Source organism: Nicotiana sylvestris, chromosome 7 (genome assembly GCF_000393655.2).
Source record: "Nicotiana sylvestris chromosome 7, ASM39365v2, whole genome shotgun sequence".
Classification (NCBI taxonomy): Eukaryota; Viridiplantae; Streptophyta; class Magnoliopsida; order Solanales; family Solanaceae; genus Nicotiana; species Nicotiana sylvestris.
Window position 1 is genome coordinate 51,303,619 of NC_091063.1, and position 12,434 is coordinate 51,316,052.

General features: G+C 38.5%; 1 pseudogene; it reads left to right on the forward strand.

Moving 5' to 3' along the window:
• Positions 1-12,434, forward strand: part of LOC104224615 (protein VACUOLELESS1-like) — a 78,293-nt pseudogene that overhangs the window by 17,543 nt on the left and 48,316 nt on the right.

Consider the following 12,434-nt stretch of genomic DNA (forward strand, 5'->3'; position numbering starts at 1 on the left):
CAAGCTGTGAAGTGGATTCTACGGTATATTCATAATACTGTAGATGTCGGGTTAGTTTTTGAGCAGGAAGACAATCAGTCTGTAGTTGGATATTGTGACTCAGATTTTGCGGGTGATCTGGACAAACGAAGATCAACTACTGGTTATGTGTTTACTTTTGCAAAGGCACCAGTTAGTTGGAAGTCTACTTTGCAGTCAACAGTTGCTTTGTCTACAACAGAGGCAGAGTACATGGCTATTACAGAGGCTGTGAAGGAGGCAATTTGGCTTCAAGGATTGCTAAAGGAGCTTGGTGTTGAACAAAAAGGTATCACAATTTTTTGTGATAGTCAAAGTGCTATTCAATTAGCGAAGAACCAAGTTTATCATGCAAGGACGAAGCACATTGATGTTCGGTATCATTTCGTACGAGAAATCATAGAAGAAGGTGGAGTCACGGTGAAGAAAATTCATACTACGGAGAATCCTGCTGATATGCTGACAAAGGTGGTGACTGCGGTCAAGTTTCAACATTGTTTGGATTTGATCAACATTGTTGAACACTGAAGATTGAAGATGAAGACACAACCAAAATTTGTTATTGAGAGAAAATTGAAGATGTGGAATTTTGCCAAGGTGGAGATTTGTTGAAGTTTGGCAAATTCTTTGTCCCACATTGGTGGGCTCTTGAGTTTGGGGGGGGGGGATTTTCCCCCTATAAAAGAAGGCCTAATGTTTAGGATTTAAAGACACCTCTCATTTGCCTTCTCATCTGTTTAAGGCATTTGTATCTTCTCTCTTTAGTATTATTTCACTTGTATTTTTAGAGTGGAATAAAATATTGGTTGTGTCCGAGGAGTAGGCAAAATTAGTCGAACCTCGTAAATTCTGGTGTTCCCTTTATTGTTGTTTTATTGTCTTATTTATTATTTGGTGGTTGTCATAATTTTTGGTATAGTAGTTGTGACTTATTCACACTATATACATTTGGCTTCCGCAACAATTGGTATCAGATGCCCTTGCTTGAGTTGGCAACCCTTGAGATGGCTAGGTAAGAGAGTCCCTTGACAACCGCAAAGAAAGACCTATGTCGGGCTTCTTAGCGGGAGTACATGAGTGTCACAATGGGGTGGAGTCAGCCACCAAGGTTGTGAAAAAGAGCCAAACCATTTGATGGGGAGACATTGTGCTGAAATAATACGAAAGAGAGAAGATACAAATGCCTTAAACAGATGAGAAGGCAAATGAGAGGTGTCTTTAAATCCTAAACATTAGGCCTTCTTTTATAGGGGGAAATCCCCCCCCCCCCAAACTCAAGAGCCCACCGATGTGGGACAAAGAAGTTGCCAAACTTCAACAGTTTCTACTTTTTATCTCAGATGCCCATGCTTGAGTTTACATGCTAGAGAAGAATTGTTTTTTTTGTGAAGAAGGTAACAGATTTTAACATATTAATGAAGTAGTCTTTAGTTGTGCTGAGGGTCTATTGGAAACATCTCTCTACCTTCACAAAGGTAGGGATAAGGTCTGCGTGCATCCTAGCCTCTCCGGACCCCACTTGTGAGATTTTCATTGGGTTTGTTTGTTGTTGTTGTTCTTGTAATGAAATAGTCTTTAGTACAAAGATTGTACTGAGTAAAATAGTTACAAGACACAATAACTTAACAAAAACTAGTCTTGTGACAGCTAATAGTAGAGAAAAATTATTTTGAAGTTCAGCTTCTGGGAAAATTTTAATCACCTAATCATTCACCAGGCTGATGAGAATCTGAGGCTGATACGGTCTTCGTTGCCCGAGGCTGTTGAAGCGTGTATTGATGCAGCAGGTCATGAATTTGATGTTTCACAACAACGGACGATTTTAAGAGCCGCAAACTATGGACAAGCCTTTTGCAGGTTGGTCTATTGGCTTAGTTGTAGAGATGATATTTTTGATAATATAATTTCTATTTTACTACTGTATTGGGAAAAACTGAATTTACATTGAAGGTGACATGGCATGACACGAGGACTGGTCAAATGGTCAAAGCATGATGATCAGTTAAGAGGCACGAGTGACAACAGATACGGGGAAAGGAAAGCTAAATAGGCACAAGAGGCAATTCGAATAATACAAGTTTCGTACCTATTTGGGCCATTTAAAGCCAAGAGATCAGAAGGCATAGAAGACATGGATATGATGACAAAAAGGAGTCCAAATTCAATATTAAATACCCAATACGTTAGAGAATTGGTATTAAATAGGAATGATTGTGTAACGTCTTATTTAATGTCATTTATTGCTCATAATTGTCTCATTAAGACTAAGGTATTACTCCTTTATTTAGGATCAACTATAAAAGGAGGAGGTCAGGTCATTTGTAAAGAAAGAGGATACCATCAACATTACATTAAAATACAAACTTATCTACTGCTTATTTGTCATTCTCAAAAAGTCTATTATTTCTTTTTCATCTCCTGATTATCAGTAACTCGAATTTCTATTTGTCTTTAGCTTTGACCAAAGAATCATCTTTTTGGTTAAACAAATTGGTTCCGTTACCGGGAAACTGATAATCTTTTCTTTGAAGCTACGTTTTATTCGTCTTTTATCAACATGTCAAACAACAACAACAATAACAATGATAACACATTGGGAAACCATGAAAATCAAATCCATCAAAATCAATGTGACCAACCGAACATTGACATGGTTCCCTCCCCTCCGGATTTACCACATCAATCTCGTGAAGGCACTCCTACTCCGGAATCCCGTGCTGATCAACAAGAACAATCTGAACACTTTGAATGAGGTACAAATGAAGCTTTACAAAAGCTAATTGATGCACAGGTCGGCAAAGCTCTTCAGTCTCTAGTTAATCGATTGCCTGCTGCACCACCCACACCAACTCCTAATAATAATACATTGGAGAATCCTCGTTCTGGTCTTGTTAATTCTGGAAATGGAGGAACCACCAGTGAACCACAGTCAGATAAATCCTATTTGCAAAATTTAGTACTAACCTTGCAGAAACATATTAAGGAACAAAATGAGTGTATTGAGCAAATCCCTGGAGTTCCGCCTGTAATAAAAGGAGTAGACATGGACAAATACTCACAACAACCTTGGAAGCCAAGTGCTGCTCCCCTTCCAATTCCGAAAAAGTTCAAAATGCCTGACATCCCGAAATATGATGGTACTACAGACCCACGTGACCACGTGACTGCATTTACAACAGGCGTGAAAGGCAACGACTTGACCAAACAAGAAATTGAATCAGTACTGGTCAAGAAATTTGGAGAAACACTCACCAAGGGTGCATTAACCTGGTATTCTCTTTTATCTGAAAATTCTATTAATTCTTTTGCTGAGCTTGCAGATTCTTTTATTAAAGCACATTCGGGAGCACAAAAGGTTGAGAAAAGGATGGAAGATATTTTCAAAATCAAACAAGGGGATTCGGAGTTGCTTAGAAACTTCGTTGATAGATTCCAGCGTGAAAGAATGACTCTACCTCGTGTGCCTGACAATTGGGCTGCTATAGCTTTTGCAAGTAATTTAAATGACAAAAGTTCTGAAGCCACGAGACGACTCAAAGAAAGTCTTCGAGAATTTCCTGCAACCACGTGGAATGATGTTTACAACAGGTACAATACGAAGCTGTGAATTGAAGAAGACATCATACCTAAGTTTCATCATGAAGAAATGGGCGGTTCCAGAAGATTAGAAACCGAAAAAAGATCAGGTAAAAACAGGTACGATCCATATATGGGACCTGCAGGAAAAGACTCACAGTCAAAACAAGATAGCCAGCAATATGATCAAAAATCGAGGAACAGGGACTCTGGTTCTTCATCAAGATTCAGAAATGATCGGAACAGACAAGAGTCACGAGATGATGACAGAAGTTTAAAGGCACGGTTCGGCGGATATAACTTTAACGTCACTACCTTCGAGCTCGTGGCTGTTTTGAGAAGCATGGGAGATAAGGTACGATGGCCAAAAGAGATGCGGTCAAATCCAAATAGACGCAATCCAGATCATTGGTGTGAATTCCACAATGATCACGGGCACAAAACTTCAGAATGTAGATTCTTGCAGAGTGAAGTGGATCATCTATTGAAGCAAGGGTACCTCACTGAGTTATTTAGTGAAAAAGGTAAACAAGCCTATATGAAAAATAGGCAAGAGCCACCAAAGCCTCCTTCACCCAAGAGAATAGTGAATGTGATAAGTGGGGGAGAAGATATTCACGGCATAACCTACACAGCTTCCAACAAGATTTCTAAAGTAACAATTACACATGGGAAACGGGTACGACAGGTTTTAGAAAATGAAAGTATTTCATTCGATGATGCATATACCGAAGGAGTGATAACTCCACATAATGACGCACTGGTAATATCTTTACTTGTACAAAATACTAATGTAAAACGAGTTTTGATTGATCCAGGGAGTTCCGTAAATATTATACTACTAAGGGTATTATGTGAAATGCAAGCTGAAGACAAAATGATACCCAAGGCGCATACCTTGTCAGGCTTCGACAATTCAAGTGTGGTAACAAAAGAAGAGGTAATTCTAACAACTTTTGCTGCAGGTGTTGTTAAAGAAACTAAATTTCAGGTAGTTGATATGGAAATGGCCTACAATATAATCATGGGGAGGCCTTGGATCCATGATATGGATGTTGTTCCATCAATTCTACATCAGGTTGTTAAATTTTCGTCACCGTGGGGGATTTGTCAAATTCGAGGGGATCAGCAAACAACCAGGAGTATCAACGCTGTAACAAATACGAGCGCCGTAAACAAAGAAAAATAGCAATTACAGGAAACAGTTGAAGGTGCCAGCAATCAAACCTCAGCTGAGCAAGAGAAAATAGATTTAGACTCGAGACCTGATACAATTCAAGAACCCGAGGAGAATGAAAATATCAAAACAACCATCGAAGAACTCGAGGCTGTGATATTATTTGAGCATTGGAATGAACGGAAAGTTTATGTTGGAGCTAATTTAAACTCAAACATGCGAGGTATGTTAATTGAATTTCTAAAATCTAACGTGGACTGTTTTGCTTGGTCCCATGCTGACATGACAGGAATACCACCGGATGTGATGACTCACAAGTTAAACGAAGACCCATCCTTTACACCAATAAAGCAAAAGAAAAGAAAGCAATGGGCTTTCAAAAACCAGGTGATTCAAGATGAGGTCCAAAAGCTATTAAAAATTGGGTCAATCCGCGGGGTAAAGTACCCTAATTGGTTAGCCAACACAATTGTTGTACCTAAGAAAAATGGTAAGTGGCGAGTCTGCGTAGATTATACAGATCTTAATAAAGCTTGTCCAAAAGATTCTTTTCCTTTACCACATATAGATCAATTAATTGATGCAACTGCAGGACATGAACTTTTAAGTTTTTTAGATGCATATTCAGGGTACAACCAAATTAAAATGGACCCTAGTGATGAAGAAAAAACTTCTTTCATCACAGACAGGGGGACTTACTGTTATAAAGTAATTCCATTTGGTCTCAAAAATGCTGGGGCAACCTATAAAAGGTTGGTCACCAAAATGTTCCAGGAACATTTAGGAAAGACAATAGAGGTATATATAGACGATATGCTCGTCAAAACCCAGCAGTCTCATGATCATATTTCTCATCTATCTGTTACATTTGAAATTTTGCGAAAATTTAATATGAAACTCAACCCAGAAAAATGTGCATTTGGAGTTGCATCAGGTAAGTTTTTGGGTTTTCTTGTTTCTAACCGTGGTATTGAGGTAAATCCTTCTCAGATCAAAGCAATAGAAGAAATCCCTGATATCCTTACTAATAAAAAGGAAGTTCAAAGATTAACGGGAAGAATTGCAGCTTTGGGGAGATTTATTTCCAAATCTTCAGAAAAATGTTTTAAGTTTTTCTCTGCACTCAAAAAGCAAGATTGTTTTGAATGGAATGAAGATTGTCAACAAGCCCTTAGAAATTTGAAAGCTTATTTTTCAAAACCACCGTTATTGGCAAAACCAAAGGTGGGAGAAAATCTTCTCATCTATCTGGCTGTGTCTGAAGTTGCGGTAAGTGTTGTTTTAGTCCGTGAGGACCGAGGTAAACAATCTCCTATTTATTATGTAAGTAAGTCCTTACTAGATGCTGAAACGTGATACCCACAGCTAGAAAAGTTAGCATTAGCTTTGATCATGGCATCTAGAAAATTAAGACCTTATTTTCAATGCCATCCCATTGTTGTAGTTACTGCTTTTTCGCTTCGAAATATTTTGCATAAACACGAACTGTCAGGAAGATTAGCAAAATGGGCTATAGAACTAAGTGAATACGAAATCATTTATCAACCCAGGACTGCTATAAAATCTCAAGTACTAGCTGATTTCGTGGCTGATTTTAGTCAGGGGATGCATTTAGAAGCAGAAAAAGAATTACAAGTTTTTAATGGTGCAAACCCGGGGACTTGGGTTTTATTCACTGATGGTTCATCTAATGTAAAAGGAGCAGGTCTGGGTATAGTTCTCATACCAACTACGGGTGAAACTATTAGGCAAGCTATAAAATGTCATACTATATCTAATAATGAAGCAGAGTACGAGGCTGTAATTGCAGGTGATTCTCATCAAGAGTGATTCTCAACTCGTGGTCAATCAAATGCTAGGGACTTATACAGCCAGGGAAACTCGAATGCAAGAATATCTCGAAAAGGTACGGGAACTAATAAAGCAATTCCAAACTTAGAAGGTAATGCAGATCCCAAGAGATGAGAATGTGGAGGCAGATGCTTTAACTAATCTCGCATCCGCAGCTGACATAGCAAATGACGCAAATGCTTCAGTCATACATTTATTTCATTCCGTTCTCGAACCTGACAAGAATAAGGTAAATTTTAATCATTTAACATGGGATTGGAGAAACGAAATTATTGTTTTTTTGTAGCACAGAACCGTGCCTAATGACAAAGGGAAGTCTCACGCGCTTCGCAAAAAAGCCGCTCGATATTGTTTATATCAAGGAAATCTTTATCGAAAGATGTTTGGTGGACCACTATCAAGGTGTCTCGGACCCTGTCAAATAGAATATGTGATGAGGGAAGTGCACGAAGGACATTGTGGAAATCACGTAGGGGGAAGGTCACTGGTAAGAACATTGATTCGAGCAGGATATTATTGGCCTAAGATGGAAGAAGAGGCAAACAGTTTCGTGTCCAAATATGATAAATGTCAAAGATACGACAATAATATGCACAGACCAGCTGAGTTACTACACCCTGTTATAGCCCCATGGCCCTTTATGAAATGGGGAATAGATATCGTAGGTCCACTACCACAAGCAAAGGGTCAGGTAAAGTTTCTACTTGTACTCATAGATTATTTCACTAAATGTGTAGAAGCAGGAGCATTTAAATAGGTACGAGAGAAGGAAGTTAAAAACTTCATAAGGCGAAATATAATATGCAGCTTTGGAGCACCAAAGGAGATCGTGTGTGACAATGGACCACAATTCATAGGAGCTCAAATCATAGAATTTCTTCAAAGTTGGCAGATTAAAAGGATAACATCTACGCCATACCATCCAGTGGGTAATGGACAAGCAGAATCCACAAACAAAGTCATTATCAATAACATAAAGAAGAGGTTACAGGATTCAAAAGGTAATTGGCCTGAGATATTACCTGGAGTACTATGGTCTTATCGTACAACGACAAAAATGAGCACTGGAGAAACACCATTTTCAATGGTTTATGATGCGGAAGCTTTAATTCCAGTTGAAATAGGTGAATCGAGCACACGGTACGTTCAGGCAACGGAGGAATCTAATGATAAAGAACTGCGGGTCAACCTTGATTTGCTTGAAGGAAGAAGAGAAGCTTCATTGGTAAGAATGGAAACACAAAAGCAAGTAACTGAACGATATTATAATAGGAAAGCACACCTCAGATTTTTCAAAATTGGGGACTTCGTACTTAAAAAGTGTTCCAATCTGCAAAGGATACTAATTCAGGAAAGCTATGTCCAACGTGGGAAGGACCATACAGAGTTCGTGACATTGCAGGAAAAGGAGCATAAGAGTTCGTGACATTGCGGGAAAAGGAGCATACGAGTTGGAGACAATGGACGGCAAAGTTTTACCCTCACATTGGAATGCCGTCCATTTAAAGAGATATTACTTCTGAGAAAGTACCCACGGTCAGGTATCTCCATGTTAAAATTTTCTTTTGAATTATTAAAGTTCTACTAACTATTTTAGATGCTAGGAAAAAACCCTAACTCGTGCCAAATGATGAGTCACAACCTGCAAGGCAAAATGGAGTATTGTAAAATTCCTAGCCCAGGGTTACAATTAATCTGATGGAAATACACACGAGTTAGGCAGTCTTCATCTATAATCGCACCTTCGAGTCCCGTATATTTTTCTGTTTCAGGAAAAGGACCAAATTGAAAGAAATAAACAAGTGCTCGAGGCTTCATACTTCACCGCTTCAACACTTGGGGGACTACATATTATACACAGATATGTGTAGAAAAACAGATACGAATATCAAACAAAAGTCGGTCACAAAGAGACGAGTGTTGAGAAGAAGTTACGAAGTCTTCAACATTCATCATCATGTTCAACAAACACAAGACATTTATCATAGTCTTTTTCCCATGAGAACAACAGAGTCATCTTTCAAACTCATAAAGGAAGTCACCTCTCAAACCCTTCCTAATATATAAAGATAAGGTCATGACTATATACTGAAACAGGTTATGAAGAAAACCTTGTTTATTTTATATTATTTAAAAATATGTTGCAAGAAAAACAGTTACGAGAAAGTTATAGATGTATTTTAATACATGTAATAGTCAAAAAAACTTGTTAAAGTTCATGAATAAAAACTTGTCAAAGTTGTTTCATACAAAACATGTGTATTCCTATTTCTTTCATCGTATTATAACACCATTATGAAGTTGAGACGTTTTCTTCATTAAGTGTCGATAAAATAAAAGGGCCCTCTTTTATAAGCCTCATGTTGATAATCCATGAGAAGAATCATAAAGCATTTTCAAAGGATAAAAATGCTAAGTTATTCTATAAGTCCTAGATAAATAGGCAAGAATAGAATATACAGAAGTACCGATAAAACTTCTTAATATAAAAGACTAAGTACAAACTTAGTCAGCAAAATATTTGTTTTTTACAAATGCCCCATTACGATAACTGGGGACTTCATCAAAAGATCCCTTAAAGTTACAAATGCCCCATTACGATAAATAGTAAAGTTTGAAATACATTCAACTAGTCACTGAAGGGGTTGGAACATCAGAAATTGCAATCTCATTTTCAGGGGCAGTCACAGGCACGGTAACAACTTCTGAAGGAGCAGCAATAGGAGCGGTTTCAATTGGGCCTGGAATGTTAAAATCACCGAGGGAAGCAAGAGTCACGGGAACTTCAGCTTCCATGGACTGTGTCATAGAAGTTTCACCCTCAGGAGCTGGAATTGCAACTCCAATTGCCGTTGTAGCTACTTCTTCATTTAAAAGTTCTTCTACCCCAGGAGTTCCAAGTGCAGGAGAAGGAGTATCAACTGGTTGTTGGCTTTTTTCAATACTGTCTAAGACTTTGGCTAATTCAGATTGCAAATCAAAGTTTTCTTGAGTAGCTTCCATCAAAGCATCACGGCGAGATTTTAGAAATGCCCAACTTACCTATATGTTGAATTTCTCCTCAAGAAGCCCATATTCCATCTCCCACATAGTAAGATCATTCTTCAATATCTGGTTTTCAGCTAAGTGGGAGTCAAGGGAAACTTCAAGGGAGGCATGAGAACTCTTCAAAGCACGTATTTCGTCAGAAGAGATCCTTAAGTCAGCCTAAGCTTGAGTCAAGCTTTGCACCAATTCCCCTGCATATTCTTCTTTCTTCTCCACAAGTGCCTTAAGCTCTCTAATTTCTTCACTAGCCTTTGATAGTTGTTTTGAAAATGAGTCCTCCCAAAGCTCCTTATCTTTTTCAAGTTGGCTTGAAGAATCCTTGGCAATTGCTAGCTCAGAAGTCAAACCACGCTTTTGCTGCTCCAGGAAATTTCTACTTTCTTGCAACTCCTCTATGGTTCCCTGAGCATTCTCAAACTGCTCCTTCCAGTTTGTTGCCTCAAGCTGGGTATCCTTGGCTATTCTCCTAGCCTCAGAGATAGCCTCCGCAGACTCTCGATCCTTCTTCTCTAGAGTGGAGATTCTTCTCATTAACTCAGTACCAATAAGATTAGCCTACAAGGGAAAGACATCAAATGTGAGAATATAGAGAGATATATATAAAAAAACTTGTAAGTTAAAAGAGAAGTACCTTCAAGGTAGAATGAACTATGTCATTTATCAGAGTCAAGCAATTGTGGCTCTTCATCTTCTTCTTTTCAATATCTCCGATTAAAGGCTCGAGCCAAACATCAGCTCAACCAGTCTTTCTCAAAATGCTATGATTGGCAAGAACTTCAAGAGTAACACTTCTCATAGCCATGCCTCTGCAGCTAGAACCCGCCTCTGTATGCTGAACAGAGGGAGGGGGAACAATGGAAGGAGGAGTAGTAGAAGAGGTAAAAACAATGGGAGTTGTGGGAGTCAAAGAAGGGATGGTAGGAGTAGATATGGGAACAAAAACAGGTAAAGAAACAAGAGTCGATAAAATAGGCAAAGAAATACTCGTGGTTGTCAAAGGAATAGAAGGAATAGAAGAAGAAAGGGGAGTTTCATCAAGAACTGGTCCAAACTCTTCACTCTCAAAACCACTAACAAAGAGACATCGAATTGATTCATTAGAGCCTCTTGGAGTGGTATCCTCATCAGAAAGGATTTGAACAGGCTCGAAGATAGAGGCTCGAGCAGGAGTATCTTCAACTTCGTCTCCATCAATGACGTGTCTCCTGGTTCTTGGCCTAGCTATCAAAGAGGTATTCTCTTATTCCTCATTCTCAGAACTTTCTTCTACAACTTTTTTTTGGTAGCGTGGCCCGAGTCTTTTCCAAATCAAGTGAAGCGGTTGAAGACGCTCGAATGGCAACGACTACCTCAACTGTCATACCCCTGATACCAAATCCTGATAAAAAAAGGGATAAGGAATTGAAATAAGAAAGAATTCAATATATGACAAAGCATAAGGAAATACATATCATGGTTCTTCACTTTCCAACCATTCAAAAGAGAAATTGATTTCCAAGTTCTCGTCTCCATAGGCGCAATCTTCAAAATTAAATCTACCCAACCACGGAAGTTAGGAACGTGTTCCACATCTCTCATTGTTCCTACAAAAAGCCAAAAAGAGACGAGATTAGAAAAGAAACCAAAATTTTTAAAAACTAAGATACGGTAGGAAAAAGAAAAACTTACGTGCAAAATTCCACTTCTCAGGGAAGGGAATGTTTGTTTCACCCAACAAATCCACCGTACGTACAACAATGTTACGACAATACCACCCTTGATCCTTGTCATCTTCGGGGTTTACTAAAACCTTCTTGCTTCTTGCAGTTAAGGTAAAAACTCCATGGCGGAATAATTTGGGGTGGTATAGTTGAATAAGATGGGAAAAGGTAAAATTAACATTGGCTTTGGTAGACAAATACCTTAAGCAAGCCACAACTCTCCAAATAAGAGGCCCTACTTGAGCTAAGCAAATTTTGAAAAAGCGACAAAATTCAAGAATAACTGGGTCAATGGCAGGATTAAATCCCAAAGTAAAGGGATAAGTATAAACGAAAGAGAATCCAATTCTGAAAGAAGAAATTCTCTGGTTTGGGGCAGGAATCATCATACGAAGATTATCTCTCCAATTACAATCTTTCCTAACAGTGGGAATCACAAGTTCAGTTATTAAAGAAGGATAGGTGTCAGCTTTTTCTAAATTTTTAACTTGTTCTTGGAGAGATCTTCTATCATTCCCAAAAGATAAATCATTGGGTACGATTTCTTCAACTAAAGGCTCCTGAGTAGGTTCAGAAAGTTCTTTAACTTTAGAAGCAGGGGTCTTTGGGATAGGACTCCTAATACCAGAAGAAGAAGAAGCAGAACCAGATGAACCACTATGAGTGGATCCTAGGCTCAAGCTCTGAAGCCTACCTCCTCTGCCTCTCCTATGTCTTACGGGGGCATTGGGGAAGTGATCTAGAATTGGAACTTTTCTAGGGTTAGGGTTTGGAGATGATATTGTTGAAGAAGGATGTATTAAAGGGCAGAAAATGCAAAAGTGAATAATAAATTGCTTGTTGAAGATCTACGAAGAAGAAAACAAAAGAAATAGGGTTAAATAGGTTTATAAAGACAATCGTCAAAATTAGAAGTGTAATGATGGAAAGCCTATAATAAAGGTAACTAACACTTTGTGAATAGTGGGAATGAAGAAGCCTTGAAAAAGGGCGCAGAATTGCAGAACCAATCAAAAGGTGACACGTATGTAAAGCATTAATTAAAAAGGACAATTGAAGCGTCA